Source organism: Pinus tabuliformis, chromosome 6, assembly GCF_031772625.1.
Source record: "Pinus tabuliformis cultivar Carrire ecotype Pingquan chromosome 6, CPIR1, whole genome shotgun sequence".
Lineage (NCBI taxonomy): Eukaryota > Viridiplantae > Streptophyta > Pinopsida > Pinales > Pinaceae > Pinus > Pinus tabuliformis.
In genome coordinates, this window is record NC_142292.1 from 1,572,400,556 (window position 1) to 1,572,422,464 (window position 21,909).

A 21,909-nucleotide genomic window follows, 5' to 3' on the forward strand; every position below is an offset into this window, starting at 1 on the left:
ATAGAGCTTTAACCTTCTTTCCTAACTCTTTCTCGACCAATTCTTTAAATTCACAAAACTTTGTTAATGTATGATCCTTTCTCTGCATGAAAAATATCCAACATTTATGAGAATAGTCACCTACAAATATAACATAATACCTATGTTTGGCTGTGGATGCTGTTAGAAACATATAAGTGGAATCTCGCTAGAATAGAATCTTCTCGACTGTCTTGTCTCCAAAGGAAGGCTTGGTGTATTTTCCCAAAGAATACTCTTGCATGTATCAACTTTCTCAATCGTACCTTTGGGAAGACCGATAGATATTTGTTGCAATATCGTCAAAGCCCCATGATGCAAGTGGCCCAATCACCTATGCCACAACTCATTGACATCTCGGCTCAACATATTTTCCACTTTTGAACTCAAAGCAACATAATCCTCTACCTCTATCTTATAGAGATTTTGAACTCGAATCCCTATCTTCTTTACTTGACCCGTGGCTATGTGTCGAAACAATGCCTTTCCTTTTGAAAAGATCACATCATAGCCTCTATACTAAAGCATGGAAACCGATACCAAGTTCTTTGTCAGTTCGTGTACATGCATAAAATTCTTCAAGGTGAGTGGAGCCACATGCTCCCTCTGAAAAGTAATAGTGCCCACACTAGTAACACTATACTTACTGTCATCACCCATCTTGATATGCATATTGAGATCTTTCTCCTCTAGTTCACTGAATAACTCTTTGTCACTAGTCATGTGGAAAGAATCTCCACTGTCTAAGTACCAGACACTTCCCATCATTGAAGACATCATGCATGCAATGAGGGAAAAGTCCAATTCAAATTGGGAGGCCAAAAACTCACCCGCCGCTCCTCCTGAGGACTTCTCCATGGACTTCTTCAATGGACAATTTGTAGAAAAGTGACCCATATTGTGACAATGAAAGCATTTAACTTTTTTCATGTCCTTCTTCTTACCTCCATAATAAGACTCTGATTTGGAATGAGAAATTTTACCTTTCCCCTTCCCTGCCTTAATCGCTAAGGCACAATTCTCTTTATCATTGGTCTTTGATGAAGAGTCGTCTCTAGTGTTCCTCCTGATCTCATCCTGCATCAAATTTGACCATTGACAAAGTCCTGATAACTATTCCAACTCTTTGGGAGTCCAGGAAGAGCAAGGCTCACCATATCCTCCTTAGCAACTGTGATTCCAACACTTCCAAGTTCATCCCGACATTGAGTGAACTTGGTCAAGTACTTTGGAATCGTCTCGCCTTTTTGCGTCTTGATTTTACGATGTTTATCCTCTGGTGCCAACTTCCTTTGATCATTTCTATTCTGATACAAGTCTGTCAATGTTTACCACATAGCATGTGGAGTTTCCTTACAATGGAGACTTGAGACAATGTGGTCTCGAACTCCCTCAAGGATTATCCACCTTGCCTTTGCCACACACTTCTTCCATTTGGCCAAGTTTTGTGCATTCGTAGTTGCTGGCTTGGGGACTTCTTGATACAATGAATTCCTTCAAGCCATTATCTTCTAGCACAACCTCCATCCTGTCATCCACGCTATAAAATTTGAGCTATCTTCTAAGGCATACTCTAGCCTCAACCCATGGAACGTCATCTACCGATCCTAAAGTATGTATGCAAATTCGACTTTCTCCTGTAACCCAAAAACTCAAAACTTCGAAATCTGCTCTAGTGAGCTGATTTTAAGTCAGTGATATCTCCCTCATCCAAACTCTGATTCCGCCGATTTATTTTTGAATTTGGGTATATTTTCCCACGGAATCCAAATATGTAATTTGTTTCTGAAAATTTTGCAAAGAAACTCTCAGGACTTCTCTTCAAATTCTTGGCCCAAAGAACAATCTTGCTCTGATACCATGTAGAATATCTTGTAGATTCTCAAGCTCATGTAATCTACTAAAAAAAGGGACAAGAATCTACTTCTACTCTTTATAGCAGAAGCCCATAAACATCAAGCAAACAATAATTAATAGAGGAAGCAAATCAAAGGAACATAACGTAATAAATATCCGAGGAAAGTCACAGCTCAAAACCCCACTATCTGTGTTGTATTAATCAGGAAAATCAAGATGAAATTACAATGCTTGTTGTTATGAAACCAGCTCAAGAAAAGATAGAAAAGATAGATCAACGCCTTAGAATTCAACCTCTTCGAGGGGGAAACCTCCTTTACATTACATAAATGAACAATTCTTGGATGATACAATTGACAAAACCTCCTTTCTATATATAGGAGTCTAAGGAGTCACAATATAATCCAGCCGACCTAACAATAATAATATAAAGCCACAAAAATAACAATAGAGGGATTCTATGGGGCACAGAAATAACAACATGGGGGTAATAGGGGCACAACAATATAAATAAGGGGTATAACTACAATAGTAATGGGGTAATCACTAGTATTATAGGGACCCAACATGCCCCTCTCCTTCAAAAAAGTGTTGTCCTCAACGCTTGAGTAGTTCTGGATACTTCTGCATAAAATTCTCATCCTCCCATGTGGAATCTTCAGCGGATAAGTTCTTCCACTTGATAAGATACTCTGAAATTGATCGATTTCGTAGCTGTCGAGTTCTTGTTTCTGTTACTGCTTCCGGTTCCAATATAATTTTTCCTTCCTCGTCAAGTTCTGGCAATATTGTTTGAACTGGGAGCTTGTCGCCTATAACCTTCTTTAAACATGAAACATGGAAAACTGGGTGCAATCGAGAAGCTGCAGGAAGCTCCAATTTGTATGCCATAGTACCAATCTTTTGCAACACCTTGTACGGACCATAATACTTTGGTGATAATTTATTATCCTTCTTAGCTTGCTTTAGGGACATTTGCTTATATGGTTGTAGCCGTAGGAATACCCAATCACCTACATCAAAACTTCTTTCACTGCGATGTTGATCTGCCTGTTGTTTCATTCTATTTTGTGCCAACACGAGGTTATCCTTTAAGAGTTGGAGGACTTGTTGTTGATGTTCGACTGCCTGAACCTTAGAATTTTCTCTTAAATATGATGTGATGGATGGTGGTTGATACCCATAAAGTGCCATAAATGGGGTCATTTTTGTTGCTGTATGGAAGGAAGTGTTATACCACCATTCAGCCAGAGGCAACCATTTGACCCATTGTGTCTGTTTATCAGATACAAAGCAACGAAGATATCCTTCCAAACATTTGTTTACTATCTCAGTTTGCCCATCAGATTGAGGATGATAAGATGAGCTATGAGCTAACTGAGTACCAAGACAAGAAAATAATTCTGTCCAAAAATTTCCAGTGAAAATGGGATCTCTGTCACTTACAATAATCTTTGGGTTTCCATGTAGCTTTTGAATTGTTTCCATAAATGCAGTAGAAACTGTACTGGCTTTAAATGGATGTGATAATGCACAAAAGTGTGCATACTTGGTAAGTCTGTCAACTACCACCATGATGACACTCTTTCCCTCAGACTTGGGTAAACCTGTGATAAAATCCATTGAAACCTCCTCCCAACGTTGGCTTGGAATGGATAAAGGTTGTAATAGACCCGGTGTCTTAATTGTTTCAACTTTATTTTGTTGGCAAACCAAACATTCCGCCACAAACTTTTGAATATCTGATTTAAGGCCATCCCAAAAAAATTCCTTCTTAACCCTGTGGTAAGTTTTTAAAAATCCTGAGTGCCCTCCTAAGGGAGAAGTGTGCAATTCCATAAGAATCTTTTGTTTTAGCTGGGAATTCTTACAGAGGTATAAGCGATCTTTGTACCATAACGAATCATTTTTCCAGCTAAATGTATCAGACGTACTGGAATCTTGTTGTAGCTTTCGAATAAGTGCCCACACTTCTTCGTCATTCTTCCATTCCTCCCTTGCTTCGTTTATCCAATCTGGTTGGATAATAGAAATGGCACACAACAATGCTTCCACATCCTCATCCTTTCTTGAGAGTGCATCTGCCACCACATTTTGCTTCCCTTTTTTGTAGATGATTTCAAAGTCATAACCCAACATCTTTGTGACCCACTTTTGTTGCTCTTCAGAGGATAATCTTTGTTCTAAAAAGTATTTAAGGCTATCATGATCCGTTTTTACCTTGAAGTGTCTTCCCATTAGGTAGGGTCGCCATTTCTTAAGTGCATGGAGTATTGCCAACATTTCCTTCTCATAAATAGCTTTGCTTAAAAACTTTCCCTTGATTGGACGACTTTCAAAAGCAATGGGTCTTTCATCTTGCATTAGAACAGCACCAATTCCATTTCCTGAAGCATCACATTCCACAATAAAGGTTTTTGTGAAGTCCGGTGTAGCTAAGACCGGTGCTTGGCACATTGCCTCTTTAAGATGTTCAAAGGCCTTTGTTGCTTCCGGAGTCCATGAAAATGCATCTTTCTTCAATAATGTTGTTAGAGGTGCTGCTATTCTCCCATAATTCTTAACAAACTTGCGATAATACCCTGTCAACCCAAGAAATCCTCGCAGATGCTTTATGGATGTGGGGATTTTCCATTCCTTAATGGCTTTAATTTTGCTAGGGTCTACCTTAACTCCTTCATGAGATACAATATGACCCAAATATTCCACCTCCTGGACTCCAAAGAAACATTTGGATCTTTTTGCATATAATTGTTTCTCCTCCAATAGTTGTAGCACCCTGTCAACATGTTCAACATGATCCTTCCAAGACTTGCTGTAGATTAGTATATCATCAAAAAATACTAACACAAATTTTCTAAGGAATGGTTTGAAAATTGAATTCATCAAACCTTGAAATGTTGAAGGTGCATTGGTAAGGCCAAAAGGCATGACCAAAAATTCATAATGACCCTCATGAGTTCTAAATGCCGTTTTCGGAATGTCTTCAATCTTCATTCTGATTTGATGATATCCTGAACGAAGATCCAACTTGGTGAAGTAAATTGATCCATGCAATTCATCCAGTAATTCATCAATGACAGGAATGGGGAACTTATCTTTAATAGTGAGCTTGTTGAGCTCCCTATAATCCGGACACATGCGCCATGATCCATCCTTCTTGTGCACCAATACTACTGGAGCAGAGAAAGAACTTTGACTCGGTTGAATTATACCAGCCTCTAGCATTTCTGCAACCATACGTTCAATTTCACTTTTTTGGACATAGGGATATCTGTACGGCCTGATGTTTGGAGGAACACTTCCTGGAATCAGATGAATAGCATGATCATGATCACGCATAGGTGGGAGACCTTTGGGAGTCTCAAATACCTTGGAATGATTGTCCAGGACTTTTTGGAGATCTGGAGAAATAGATGATTCCAATGTGGAAACATCTAGCGAACATAATTGTGCAATTACACCTCTTTGCTCCTTTTTTAGAAGCTTTGTCATACCATTAGAGCTGATTATCTTTCCTGGTTTCCCTGCAATACCCCTTAATTCAACTTCCTTTCCTTCCGTAGAAAATTTGATGAAAAGTTCTTGAAAATTAAAAGCTATTGTACCCAAGGATTGTAGCCATTGGACTCCTAGTACAACATCAGCACCTCCCATTGGAATGGAAAGCATTGGGCTAGTCAATACATATTCTCCCATGGATAGCTTGATATTATGGCACTTCCAGAGCAATTTATTGTTCCTCCATTTGCAATCATCACTTGACACTCTGGTGCTGGATATAGGAAGCAATTCAATTCTTTTGCTACCTTACAATCAATCAACACTATTACCTTTTTCTTCTTGATTTGTCCTTCTATCTTGATGGTTTGAGGAGTGGTAATTCCCGCCAATGCATTACAAGATATGGTCGGATTTATTTGTTCTTCATCTAGGCTTTGTTCCTGGAGTATATCTTCTTCTTTTGACCTTTCTTGCTCCTTTTCTTCTTCCTCTTCACAATCTATGTAGAATAATTTCTTCTCAGCACACTTATGACCTTTAGTGTATTTGCTATCACAACTGTAACAAAGCCCTTTTGCTCTTTTTTCTTCCAATTGTTGTGGTGTCAACCTTATAGGTTGTGGAAGACTAGGGGCAACAACACTTCCGTCTTTATAGTTGTGAGTGGTATGCTTCCTGGTTGCCATAATTTTGCTTTCCATTTTTCTTGCTAACCTGAATGCCTTCTCTAATGAATCAGGTTCCCAAAGGCGAACATCATGTTGGATATTATCCTTTAAAGACCCTATGAACACATCAATCCTATGCTCCTCTGGAATATCTTTTACCCTTATGTTCAATTTTTGGAACTCCTCAATGTGCTCCATTATTGAACCCTTTTGTTTGAGACTTATCAATTGGCTAAAAAAAGTGTTGCTTTTTGTATCTTCATAATGTGCTATCAATTCTTCCGTAAAAATTGCCCAAGTGATAAATTTTTTACGAGAGCAAAGCCATTGATACCATACAAACTGATTTGGTTCCAAATATACAGTTGCCATACGTACCTTTTGTGTGTTTTGCACATTATTGAGATCGAAGAATTGCTCCATCTGTAATATCCATGTGGCGGGATCCTTGCCATCAAACTTCCTCATATCGATTTTTGGAATATGGTGGGTCTTCGATCCAACATTAGAGTCTATGGAATCATGATTAACATTTCTTTTGTTCTCATCATGAGTTTCCTTTACTACCTTTTCACCATTAGTAAGTATTTCTTGTAGAAAATTTGTCAAATTTGTCTTCAAATCTGCCATGCCTGTTTTCAAATCTGTCTTCAAATCTGCCATGTATGTCTTCAAATCTGCCATGTCTCTCTTCAAATCTGTCTTCGAATCCTCCATCTTAGCTTCCATGCCCTTTATCTTAGATTCCACGCCATTTATCTTAGATTCCACGCCACTTATCTTAGCTTCTGTTAGCTTTTGTGAGCGTGACATTTGTTGCACTTGTTCTTGTAATTTTGATATATCATGTAGCATTTCTTCCTCTTCTTCATGAGTCATGCTAGAGCTTTCAGGTTCCTTACTAGGTGTTTGCATTTTCTTTCCTCGGGGCATCAGTTACCGATAATAATGCTTTACTATGCCCTTTGAATTCTGTTAAACCAAGCTTACACAAAAATTTAAAAAAAAACTACACACCTTTTTTCACTTTATAGAAGCCTGATATTGAATCTGATGTATCTCTGTAATTTTGGATCATCCAGTTCTGAAATTGCAACCTGTAGTAGCCTTCTGTGTCCTCTTTCCAATGCCACAAGTCTGACCCAAATTGGATTCTCCAAGGAAGAGTTATGTGAAATCTCCCACAGTGACTTGCTTTTAGACTAGTTCAGTAGAGCGAACTTGTACGACGTGCCACGAGTCACTGTTTCAACCTTTGGATCTGAAACACACATACAAGAAACTACAGTCCGTCCTCTTTCTGTACCTTCTTACGAAATTTCAATCCGATCCCAGAGAGAAAGTTATGACGATTTTCCCCAGGTCACCTGTTTTGAATGTAATTCAGGAGTCTGCAAAAAGACCAACTTCCTCAGATCATATCTCCGCAAATATCGCGCGAAAAGTTCTGAAATTCGGACCCAAGGTTCAGCGCGATTTCTTCTCAAATGGGTTTTTTTTGCGACTTCTGAAACGTCACAGAAAAAAAGTTATAGCGAAAATTCCACGATGACCTGTTTGGAGCAGCGAAACCCTAGAATCCAAAGCTCTGATACCAAATGTTATGAAACCAGCTCAAGAAAAGATAGAAAAGATAGATCAACGCCTTAGAATTCAGCCTCTTCGAGGGGGCAACCTCCTTTACATTACATAAATGAACAATTCTTGGATGATACAAATGACAAAACCTCCTTTCTATATATAGGAGTCTAAGGAGTCACAATATAATCCAGCCGACCTAACAATAATAATATAAAGCCACAAAAATAACAATAGAGGGATTCTATGGGGCACAACAATATAAATAAGGGGTATAACTACAATAGTAATGGGGTAATCACTAGTATTATAGGGACCCAACACTGTTCTCTCTAGAACAATCCTAGCACTCAACAAATTCAATCTCCAACTCATATGAAAGCTCAAGGCCAAATCTTAGCCAATTCACAAGCTCTCCAAGTCTTTATTACAATGTGTAATTCCTATGAAGGATAGATTGTATTTAAAGGGAAATAAAGCCTCTAAAAATAGCACAATCCCTCAAGGATCAGTTCCTGATTGCATACACTATCAGTGCAACTCAGAAAAATCTAAAAAAAATAGTACGTTGTTCGTGCACTCTAGTCTCAACTGGGTCTTTCTCAGAATCAACATGCATGAGTTTCTAATGGTGGAACCTTCAGTTAACTAGAGTAGCACTAATTAGGTCACTAGTGTCCCAACTGACTGTTTACTCACTATTAGTTCCTCAAACTGATTGGAACTAATTTAACTGGACTTAACTCAATAAACTGCATTAACTAATTACAACTCATTCATAGCTCATCCTTAACTCCTATAAGTTAGGGAGAACATACACATGTCATCTAAAAGACTTCCAATTCGAATTTTCCTAAATTAATTGAATTAATTAAACTCAATTAATTATTTTCAAATTTCTATGACAAAAGAATTCTATTTTAATTCAGAGTTTAATTCAAGGACAAATTAAACTCGAATTTCTTGTTGTAGTTTTCAAAGCTATTCTACATACAAATACCTTTCCAACAATGCAAGAAGCGTGTCAATCGGAGTCTGTATGCAAAAGCTAATTCAATCAGAAGTTGACCTTCATGTTTTCACCGCTATGGTTGGAGAGGACGCCATGTTAGTCCCCATTATTAATGGAAAAGGGGCTTGCCACATGTTCATGAAATAGAAGAATCTATAAGAGTCTATATTCTAACTGAGTTGAGGTAGTCAAACCTAACCACTAGTAGACTATCGTGTTGTGGTATAACTCAGCCACTAGGATAGAAAATAGAACACACATATATGATTTGTGCACTATAGCAACCCACGGGTCACATGCCATACTTCCTTATACTTGCAGCCATATTTCTATTCAGAGAAAGAGAGCGGAGTGACCTTGCCTTCTCTCTTGAAAGGATTTCCTAGAGCATACATTGTGTTGTATGTGTGTGTGAGATTTTATTTTTTCACTCTCTATTTTTTGCATAATTTTCATTCGCGTGCATGTATTATTAACAATAGATCTATAGGTCAAATCTAATAAAACTGTAATAGTGTAGAATTTCATATTTTTAATATAATATTATCGGATTTATTGTGACGAAATGTCCACTGGAATATCCACGAAAGTTTATAGATCAACATATTAGCTTGCTATTGGAATAGTTCGACAAGAAATGCGTTGATAATTTTACAACTTTAAACAACAAGATCGAGAATTTGCAAGCTAACTAATCGCTGCTACAGGACCAGGCCATTTTAGTTTAGTGTAGGCAAGGGCGTCTACAGGGTGTCTACAAGAAAATTTCCTACTCTTGGACGCCTGAATGCCTGAATGGAGTATATAGAATATCATATTTATTGTAACTTAAAACAGCTAGCTTCACCTAGCTCAACACCTAAGAATCCAACCCCTGTTTCTTCATCTAAAAGTTGATGTAGCTTGGTTGTGTATATGTTTTGTCTATGTTTGGGTCTTAGTCTTTGGTGAAATTTTGGCCCTTTAGAAGTTTCAAGTGTTTAGTTGTTCAGATTGGATTGTAGCTCTGGCCAATAGACCTGGTAAGGGTGAGGCCTATGGTCTATTGTTTGCATCCACATCACAATGTAACTCTTTAAATTAATGAAAATGTTGACTTATAAAAAATATATATACAAATTATTAAATAACAAATAACATTTCAAAATACATTAACTCATTTACTAGTATACTACTATAGTTATGCTACTTAATACAATTTTAAAAAAACTACTAGTTAATATAGCTAAAAAACTGATAGAAAATATGATCAAATTCTAGAAAGATCAAATAGAAAGGTTTATAGTGTAACGACCCGGAGTTGATTTTTCATGTTAATAAATTAAACCAAATTCATGGGACATGTGTTCCAATTTGAATGGAGGGAAACAAATTATAGTGGGCATCACTCGTATTTAATTAATGGCTATGGAAATTGGCATTGGTATTGGCAAAGGCAAAAGGCAATAAATGGAAATTAATTAAAAGAAATAAAGGAAAATAAGAGAAAAAGAAGATGAAGAGAAAAAAAATATCCATGCAAAGGAAAATGAAGGAAATTGAAAGAAAATAAAAGGAAAAGGAAACAAAAGGAGAGGGAGAACATTTTATGCTTCTCTTAGCCACTCTTAGTCATTCTTACACACTTATACTCTTGGAGCTTTCTAGTATTCACTTGGACATAGAAGCATTCTCACTTGGGGAGAGAGAGAACTTGGACATAAGAAAGAAAGAAAGCAAAGAATTTGTGAGTAGCGAAGAAGAAGGTTGGAAAAGCAGTTATAGAAGAAGAAATTTGCAATTAATAGGTAGCATTTGTGATTCACTGGCTGATATTTGAATGCATGGGACATGCATTTAATTATTTGGTAACTTTGCTATAATTGGCATGAGATTTGTTAGGATTGATAGTAGTTTCGGCCTTGCCTTGCCATTTCCTAGATAGCCATGTTGTAGTGGTGTTATGAAACCAGCTCAAGAAAAGATAGAAAAGATAGATCAACGCCTTAGAATTTAGCCTCTTCGAGGGGGCAACCTCCTTTACATTACATAAATGAACAATTCTTGGATGATACAAATGACAAAACCTCCTTTCTATATAGGAGTCTAAGGAGTCACAATATAATCCAGCCGACCTAACAATAATAATATAAAGCCACAAAAATAACAATAGAGGGATTCTATGGGCACATTAATAACAATATGGGGGCAATGGGGGCACAAAAATATAAATAAGGGGTATAACTACAATAGTAATGGGGTAATCACTAGTATTATAGGGACCCAACATGCCCCTCTCCTTCAAAAAAGTGTTGTCCTCAACGCTTGAGCAGTTCTGGATACTTCTGCATAAAATTCTCATCCTCTCATGTGGAATCTTCAGCGGATAAGTTCTTCCACTTGATAAGGTACTCTGAAATTGATCGATTTTGTTGCTGTCGAGTTCTTGTTTCTATAACTGCTTCCGGTTCCAATATAATTTGTCCTTCCTCATCAAGTTCTGGCAATATTGTTTGAAATGGGAGCTTGTCGCCTATAAACCTTCTTTAAGCATGAAACATGGAAAACTGGGTGCAGTCGAGAAGCTGCAGGAAGCTCCAATTTGTATGCCATAGTATCAATCTTTTGCAACACCTTGTACGGACCATAATACTTTGGTGATAATTTATTATCCTTCTTAGCTTGCTTGAGGGACATTTGCTTATACGGTTGTAGCCGTAGGAATACCCAATCACCTACATCAAAACTTCTTTCATTGCGATGTTGATCTGCCTATTGTTTCATTCTATTATGTGCCGACATGAGGTTATCCTTTAAGAGTTGGACGACTTGTTGTTGATGTTCGATGTGATGTACCACTGCCTGAACCTTAGAATTTTCTCTTAAATATGATGTGATGGATGGTGGTTGATACCCATAAAGTGCCATAAATGGGGTCATTTTTGTTGCTGTATGAAAGGAAGTGTTATACCACCATTCAGCCAGAGGAAAGCATTTGACCCATTGTGTCCGTTTATCAGATACAAAGCAACGAAGATATCCTTCCAAACATTTGTTTACTATCTCAGTTTGCCCATCAGATTGAGGATGATAAGATGAGCTATGAGCTAACTAAGTACCAAGACAAGAAAATAATTATGTCCAAAAATTTCCAGTGAAAATGGGATCTCTGTCACTTACAATAATTTGTTGTATCTCTGTAATTTCGAATCATTCAGTTCTGAAATTGTGACATGTAGTAGCCTTCTATGTCCTCTTTCCAATGCCACTAGTCTGATCCAAATTGGATTCTCCAAGAAAGAGTTATGCACAATCTCCCGCAGTGACCTGATTATAGACTAGTTCAGTAGATCGAACTTGTATGAAGTGCCACGTGTCACTGTTTCAACCTTTGACTCTGAAAAATATATAAAAGAAAACTACAGTCCATCCTCTTTCTGTACCTTCTTACGAAATTTCAATCCAATGCTCAGAAAGAAAGTTATGGCGATTTTCCCTAGTCACTTGTTTTGAGTGTAATTCAGGAATCTGCAAAAAGACCAACTTCCTCAGATCATATCTCCAAAAATATCGCGTGAAAAGCTCTGAAATTTAGACCCAAGGTTCAGCGCGATTTCTTGTCAAATGGGTTTTATTTTTGCGACTTCTGAAACATCACAGAAAAAAAAGTTATAGCGAAATTGCCATGATGACCTGTTTGGAGCAGCAAAACCCTAGAATCCAAAGCTCTGATACCAAATGTTATGAAACCAGCTCAAGAAAAGATAGAAAAGATAGATCAACGCCTTAGAATTTAGCCTCTTCGAGGGGGAAACCTCCTTTACATTACATAAATGAACAATTCTTGGATGATACAAATGACAAAACCTCCTTTCTATATATAGGAGTCTAGGGATTCACAATATAATCCAGCCGACCTAACAATAATAATATAAAGCCACAAAAATAACAATAGAGGGATTCTATGGGCACATTAATAACAATATGGGGGAAATGGGGGCACAACAATTTAAATAACGGGTATAACTACAATAGTAATGGGGTAATCACTAGTATTATAGGGACCCAACAAGTGGGTTCCCTATTTTGGTTAAGCTTTAGATGGTCGATAGATTTTAGATCCTAGTGGAGGTGGTCTTAGGAAAATTCCCAGGGGTCGATGGATTTCCTCCTAGAACTCTTGACGAATGGGTGGAGATAGGAAAATTCCTCTAGGTATGATGATGGAAGTCCCTAACTTGGTTGGCTTTATGCATATGTTATTATGTCTTATTTCTTATTGAGACTAATGTGCACATGTACTGGTTATTTTGTGGATTTTATGATTGGTTTGTCTTGAGTTCATTTTGGTTAAATGTTGGTTATCAACATGGCATATTCTTATTGTATAATGTGATGTTTTTATGGATTTTTCTTATAGATTGATAAGTTATTGAATGGTTATGTGAATGCATGGTCTAACTAGTGTTTGATGCAAGTAGCTCGAGAGGGCATTGAGCCCTCTTGATGATTCTCTGATGAAGCTAAGGGGACAGTGAACAGATATGCATTCATGACTTGTAGTTACTATGTTTACCATGTGTTTGACGAAATGTTTATCATGTGTTTGGAAGTTTTGGAAAAGATCTTAGCCTTAGTACTTATTATACGAACTTATCATCATCTTAAATTGAACTGGAAATTTATGGGTTGTTCTAGGTAGTTGATTTGTAGCTAGCACTAAAAATATGGAACAGGGCTTCTAGTGATGAAAATTTGACTAAAATGAGAGGGGGGTGAATCGGTTTAGTATATTCATGGACATTAAAATTATTTTCATTAAACTCATTAACTAAAACATTACATGAGAAACTTAAGAAATAATGACCAACAAATTGACTATGTGAACAACAAGTAATAAGCAAACCAAAACATCACATGAACACATATTGACACGAGATTTATGTAGAAACCCGTAACAGGAGAAAACTACAATTTTATTATTGTTTTTGTTAGGGTTAGTATTTTTCATTATCGATTGTTTCTCATATTCTTTTACTTTTAGTTTTTAAATAAGTTGAGCCTATGACCATTGTTTTTGTCATAGGTTCGAAGGTCATTGTTCGACATCGCCGAATTTTTGTCATCAAGTGGTTCATTCAAAGTGTGAAACAATGTCAAGTCATTAGGAGTCATGGTTGCACATATTCATATAGTCAAGTCAAGGGGTATGTGTCAGTTCTATGTCTGTCAAAAATTGTTCAATTGAGTCCATCATGGCCGAAATACTGGTGCTCAAGGAATATGGTCTTTAAAAAAATAATTTGCATTTCATTCCCTAATCTTAGGTACCCTTGATTCCCTAATTGTACAACCTGATTTCTCATGATTCATTTATTAATATCCCTTCCCAAAAACTTACACCCATACCCTTGTTTCCCTTCTTACCACCTACCCATCATTCACATTACTTTCATTTATCCACCCCCCCTTTTTATCCTAAATATATTTCCCCAAAAGACCATAATACCCCGCATGTATGACATAACCCCACCCCTCAACTATCTAAAGAATGTTATACTTCCTAACATTCCAATCATTTCCCATGCTCAATTGATCATATCACTCTAAGTGGAGCGCTTCATGAAATCACACTACAAGAAAAAACATGTGCAATTCAAATCAAACCGAGATGACCGCCTTAATCCCTACAAAGTATCTTCTTGCTGAGTCTAGGCTAGTAAACCATCAAAGTCGAAGCTTTAGGATCGATCCACAACAAAGATAGTGACAAAGAAAAATCTGTAGTAATTGTAAAGCCATCCCTGTGCACCAGTTCTACCCAGTTATTCGTTGCACACAATGTTGCACAGTCGTTGTGCAGCGATCCTCTAGTGCTACACAGTCTTGACACTTCTTGGATTTCCACCTTCTACTAATCCTGAGGTAGGGGTCTTACCACTTCACCTAATCTTTGTTAATAAGCATAATTTAGGGTTAATCAAGTCGTGTTATTCCCTTGTTTCGAAATCATTGTGCATGCCCTGTGTCAGGCAGACTTTAATTCAAAAATTGGAATTGGAGCTTTGTAATTGAAATGTGAGTGTTTTCATATGTTGAGCTGGTTTAGGTAAAGGTCCACAGGTTCTATTAATTTCCAGTAGTATTTAAATACATTAGTAGACCCTCTTTCCCATTGTGCAGCATGTCTATAAAGCATAGTTTGTTGTTATTGTCTTCAAATGTAAAGCCTAGGGTTGTTGTCAATCGCATAAACTCTTGTTATTGTTGTCCAAAAATAGAGACTATTATTTTTACTATTATCCACGTATCCTTCCACGAAAGCCAAAGGAAAGCTTTCCCTCTGTGTACAAAGATAGATGGCTCCCATTGTAAATAAAAAGGAGGGGAAATTATACGAATTGAGCCAAAAACGCTAGACCTAGTGAACTATAATCCAACAATTAGAGTAGCCTTTGAAAACTCAGGATGTGTCCCCTTTTGTGAGAAAATACAAGAAGTAGGTCACCATATGCAACTGGGTAGTATGTTTTCCTTGAATCTCAAGGAGGGAAAAGTTAAATTAGGGAACCTAGAGCTATTTATTTCAGAAAAACTTATTGTGGATGCCACAACTATCCCTGCAAATGGAGAAACGTGGAGGGAGATGATTTGAACATGTCATGTTTCAAAGAGTTTGTAAAGCCACAGTTCAAAGATAAATTTGACACTACTTTTCCTAGCACACACCTCCAGAGCCATTATATCCAGCTACTCAAGGTTATTCAAATATATTTCACCTATGAGGGTAGGTTCAACAAAGTTTCTCAATACCACCTCAGAATTTTGGTACATTTCACTTCTAAATAGACCATGAATCTACCACACTATTTGTTCAAGAGCCTAGGGAGGAAGGGGGAGAAAGTGCAAGCTAAGAAGGATAGTCACATGTCTAGCCTATTTCATTTTTCTTTGTTAAATATTTTGGTTATGTATGAGCTTGAAAAGAAAAAAATCTCATGGCAAAGTTTTTTTTTTTTTTTCTTGGTCTAGGTCTTCTACCTCAAGCAGACATTCCACCCATGGATGTTTGTGAGGAGAAGGAAGAGACTGAAAATGAGCGAGTGGCCAAGACAATGGTGAATAAAGAAGGTTAAGGTAAGAAGCCAAGTAAAAAAGGAAAGGAGAAGGTTCAAGCACAAGAGGTTCATGTGTCATAGGTTCAAGAAGCAAAAGCTCAAGTAATAGAGTTGCAAACAGAGGAGGCTGTTCAAGTTGCTAAGGAATATGCACAGTTCTTATTGAGGCCTAGAACTAGGTCAAAGGGTAGGAAGGTTGTTGAGGAGCCAACTCCTCAACAAATTGATGACATTCCAAAAGGTAGACAAGTGGGAAGTATAGAGGAAGAATGGGATGTTAAAATGAAGGAAGAAAGTGATGAGGTTTCTAGGTTCAAGGATGCTCTTGAAAAGGCACAACTTAAGATTACCTTCTTGAAGAGGCAAACCAAAGAGCTTGCACACACAACTTCATTAGCAGCCCAAGAAAAAGAGTCATCAAAGGAACCACCTAAGCCTACTGCACAGGAAAAAGGTAAATAGGTCATAGATGTTGAGCAGTTGGAGGAGCCCAAGGTGAAGTCTAGAAGGCCTGCAACTAGAGCATCAAAACTTAAGCAAGGGTGAGTCTAGAAGATGAAGCAAATATCTCAGTCACCAGACATACCTGGATTTGATAAATGGTGAGAGTATCAAAGGTATTTAAAAGAGCTTGAGGAATGTCAAATGATGATGATGCAAATATTCCAGGACAATAAAGACTTCAAAAGAGTTGTTAATCAATTGATTCTAGATGCCGACAAGGAATTAATTGAAGCCTGTGAAGCACTTGACAGGGAAAAATTCCTCCTTAAGTGGTCTCTCCCTACAAGGAGACAACTAAAACAATATTACATCATAAATTTGGTCTTAAAGAGGAGGTTAGGGGTCACGAAGTAGAAGCTATTGAAAGCTTGAAGGTTGAGGAATAAATACAAATAGGCAATTGGAGTGCCTGCATCTGGGAACACACCTAGGCTAAGACCTAAGCTACAGACAACATCAAAGTCACCTCAACCAACATTGAGAAAAGAAGGTGACACCTCATCCAAAGGCACTAAGACCAAGACATCTCCCAACAAGCCTTCAGCCAGTAAAAGAAAGAGGAGGTAATGGTTTACTTCCTGGTTTTTCAAATTTTGATGATTGCTGGAAACTTCCAATGTTGCGCAATAGAGCTCATTAAATATTTGTGAAGGTTGTATGGACCACGTTTTGGCATTGTGAAGGTTTCTTTTGTAGTCTGAAGTTTTGATTGAATAGTTGCTGCCATCTTGTGTAATTTGAATCAGGAAAGGAGGTGCAATTAGTATTTTTGAAATTCGTTGTGCAATGCTACGCAACTGTTACACATAGTTTTGTATGGTTTTTAAAGGTTTCCACATGTCATGGGGAGAATGGAGGAGTTTTTTTCTTTGTTAGGAGCCTACTTAGCACCCAGTCACAGGCCAACTATCTTCTAGCACATGGGAAGGTGTGAGGACCCAACTATAGGTCCTCTAACTACTACTACATTCATTCAAATAAATTTCTCTAATTTTCATAACAAGGAAAATTCCAGGTTCATAAAACATCATAAGCATCAACATAAATTAATTTAATCTACAACATGTATAACTTGTAAAAATTTACATAACTAAAATAAATGACGAATAATACCTGTTCCAATAGCTTAGTTGAGATGCTCTTGATCTCCATGCTCCTCTTGACTACTTGACTGGATTTGCCTCCTACCCAACTAGGAAGAAATCCCTAGCCCAGGGAGCCTCCATAGGTTCCCTAGCCCTTCAAGTCCAAGTCCAACCAGATGTAGTGCGTCCAAATTTAACAAACACTCTCCAGATCCAAGTTTGATCTCCCTCCTCTTTCTCCACATCCCTCCTCCAAAACAAAATCCTACAAAACCAAACCAATCTAAAACCAAGACCAAGGATCCCCTCTCCTCCCATCATCCTTCCCCTTTTATGCCCCCTTCTCTTCTCCACCTCAACCACCTATCATTAATGTCATAACTACCCCCTCATCCTTACATTTGACTTATCTTCTCCTAAGTATATTTGAGAGGACATTTTGGGGATGAGATATGAATATATAATTTGGTAATTAATTGGAGAGGATCATGTCTTCTCCCATGTAAATTTGAGAGGACATTTTGGAGATGAGATATAAATATATAATTTGGTAATTAATTGGAGAGGACCTTGCCTTCTTCCAAGTAAATTTGAGAGGACAATTTGGGGATATGGATATTTAAATTGGAATAAATGGAATTAGACCATATCCTATAAAAATTTAAATTTGAGGAGGTAAGTTAGGAATTGAATAATAACAAAATTTATATCAGTAATAAATTTACAGTTTCACCAATGTAGGTATGTACCAATATTTCTTGATAATTATAAGTCAATATTTTAAGGAAATTTAAACACTATTAAAATTTGCATGATAAGATTAAGTAGGGCATTACATACACTCCTCCTTCAGAAAACTTCATCTCAAAGTTAGAGTGTAAAATATACAAGGAGTTCGAAGCAGTTTGGCAATAAGGCATAACAAAATAGAGAGGGAGTTATAGTAGTAGAGTTTGATAATTCAGACAATGACATCACGTTCCATCAAGAGTCTCCAACTGATCTATATCCTCCTATCCTTCTTGACCTACTTCCTTTCCCACCCTATCCATCCTCTACTACTATATATGGTGGCACCAGATATACTAATCTAACCACTTATAAAACCAATAAGGCGGAAGCATTGACTATATCGACCTAACTTCCCCAGTAGGAAACTAGCAATCGTCATCACACATCTATGGGAGCATGTCCACCACTACCCTCCCACGATTCCAGGTTTGGAGGTTACACGGTGGAAAATACTTCCACCCCTCCTCGCAACTAGGGTTAATGCCCTAAAATGGACCACACTAGAACGTTGATTGGACTTGTCATCGAATAATCCTGTGAGGTAGTCTTTCCACCTATCATTTACATTTTACCCATGTCATAAGAGTGCATATCAGGTAGATACCAAATGTAATAGAACAATGTACATCATACCTTTCCTCACTAGATGTCTTGACCTTCCCAATGGAAGAGTAGATCTTGGTTATCATATAGTTCTTTCCAATCTGTGGGTTAGTTCTCATCCATGCATATTTATAACAAAAAATAGATATAGATACATGATCTTTAACATCATCTTATTAAGTCTAGTATCTACGTATCAATTTTGTAGTTCATACTGGAAATAAATCTTACATTAAATAAATCATAATTTCACTAAGGCACTCATTAGATAAACCATATCCACTTAAGCCATACATGAAGCAACAATAAATCTAACAAGTCATGCACTAGATAAATCATAACCAAGTAAGTCATACATTAGGTCATACATCGAACATTTCAATCATCAATACCTAATCCATCTAATGATTTATGTCAGTAGTTTCACTTATCCAACTAAATGCATCAATATTACATAGTGTTCATAAATAAATAACATGGAACTGCAAATAGAGCCTTAGCATAGGTAGCTATCTAAGTCAAGATGGACATCATAAATGGTCAAAAGTGGGGTAATTGCGACATATAGTCTTTGTGTCCTCTCGGGCAGCAGATCTTGGGTTAGACTTGTCCCATTGTATCTTAACTTGGTCCACCAAGTGATGCCTAAGCTATCAAACCCTATGGTATAATATGCATAGAGGTTTGATCATTATGGTTCCCACGTCTGAGACCTATAACTCCCTCTAGTCAATTTTGTGGGATTCATCAGAAACATAATGTTATAGGACATAAACATAAAAACATCACAAGTTTTATGCAAGTGGGGTGGTAGTTCAAGACAATACGACACTGGTCTAATTTTCTCTTTGATTCTAAAAGGTCCTATAAATCTAGGTGGTAACTTCATACCTTTCTCAAACTGAATAGTGTTAGGAATAACTAAAAATAAAAACAAAACTCAGTCCCCCACTTTAAAACTTCGATCGGTACTATGTTCATCAACATAACTCTTTTTCCTGTCTTGTTCTTCCTTTAAACTTCATTGAATCTATCTTACCTATTCCTCCATTTTTTGAAACAATCCTATCGTGACTATTACTGTGTCTTCCATCCTTTCATTGACTCAATGGTGTCCTGCATGGCCTCCGATATAGAGCTTGACAAGGAGGCATCCTAATTGAATTATGGTGATTTTTGTGATGGAAAACTCTACCAATGATAAGTATCTTTCCTACCGAGTCTAATTATCCATGACATACATTATAGGCATATACTCTATAACCCGATTTACTCTTTCAGTCTTTCCATCTATTTATAGACGATATGCAGTGCTAAGGTTTAACTAAGTCCCCAACACTAACTGCAACTTGTCCAAAATGTGTATGTAAAGTGAGAGTCCTTATCAAATGATCTTTGTGGGTAACCCATGTAGCTAGATAACTTCACCTATGAATACTCAAGCCAAAATTGGAGCAGTATCTTAGACAAGGTAGTTAGCCACCTAGAGATACCAAATACATGGCCAAAATATGTTAAAGTTGTTTCTCCAGGAAGAGAGAAACTCATCTAGGGCATGTGTCTAACACTTGTTTGGCACTTTTCCTATTTTAGGACATGTGTCCTAGCATGTCACTTACCTGACATGTAGGATATGGACACACCCCCCTTGAGGGTTGTATCCTGTTACTTGGCTTGTAATCCTAAATCAATTAATATTTTTTTCCTTCCATTAATGTTACAAATGGGTAGGTACTGTTTGCAAAAACTGATGAAGTGTAGTTACTTTATCTTATTCATTATTTTAAAGGCTTCAATTTTTTGCCTACTGGAACCATATTATTGAAATGACTCAAGTGCATGAGTTAAATTGTCCTTCATTTTAGTGTTGACAAACTGGGCTTCTGTCCGTTGATTATTCTAGAATGTAATAATCCCTGTCATTCATGACAGGTATATTTGAGTATCTATGTAGATGGATGCATTTTACTATTGAATGGAAAACAATGGTATTTACAATGTACTTAAAGTTGAGTTAATCAATTGTGGGATTCACCTGAGGAATTCATATTCAGAAACAGGGAAGCACTTGAGAGTGAGTATGTTAGTTCCAATCTTCATCATTCGATCGATTTAATATTTGGCTACAAACAACATGGAAAGCTATTTGTAGAGGTATCATTCTTTTGTATGATCTATTCATGCAACATTTTGCATTGAAATTTAAAACAACATTTTTGTTTGTCAACATTTGATTCTAAAGCTCTAAATTGTTTATGGGATAGCAGGCTGCCATTGTGTTTTACCATGTAACTTATGAAGGTGCAGTTGATATAGAAGCAATAGAAGATCCATTACAACAGGATGTTGTTGAAGGTCAAATTGCAAATTTTGGGCAGACACCTATCCAACTTTTTTGGAAAAAGCATCCTAAGCGAAGGCTACCCATGCCGATTTCCCATCCATTATACTATGTACCAAGCTCAATTACACTGACTTCAGTAGTTTCTGCAGGCTTTCAAGAACTGACAGTAATAGTATTTGTTGGTGTGATGGAGTTAACTGTTGCACTTGTAAACCAGGACTTATCATGTCTGTCAAAATGTGGCTTACCTCACAATTACAGACTGGAGGCAACTTCACCTTTTCGTCTTCAGAGGTTTTGTAGAAAATATAATGCTTACACAACTTAATTTCGGTTTCGCAATTGGATCTTATTTCAGAGCATGTTTTTCCATAAAATAATATGAGTTATTCATTTCCTTGGTACCTAATAGGAGGTGAATGTGGACTGGCCAAATAGCATTACTAGACAATTTGTATGAAGTCTTGTTTTATATTTGTTATATTGAATAGTTGTGATGAAAGTAAAATATCTTATCAAATCTGATCTTATCGGTACACATTACTCTTGACAGGAACCATTTTTTTGTATTGGTTCAGATCTTAGTATTCCTCGTAAAATTGGTGGTCCCTTGGCTGAGAACCTTGAGCTTGGGACATAGTGTTTTGCTACCCTACAAGCCCAGTCATCGAGCTTTCTGCTGAGTTGTGGAAATTGGGATAACAGTTTCAAAGTTATATATTTGAATGATGGATGCATGGTTCAAATCATAAGGCAACACAAATACCTGGTCAACTATGTTTCAGGTATTTGACAACTATATTTTCTAGAAATCCTTTTGGACATTTTTTCCTGCTTTTAATTTTTA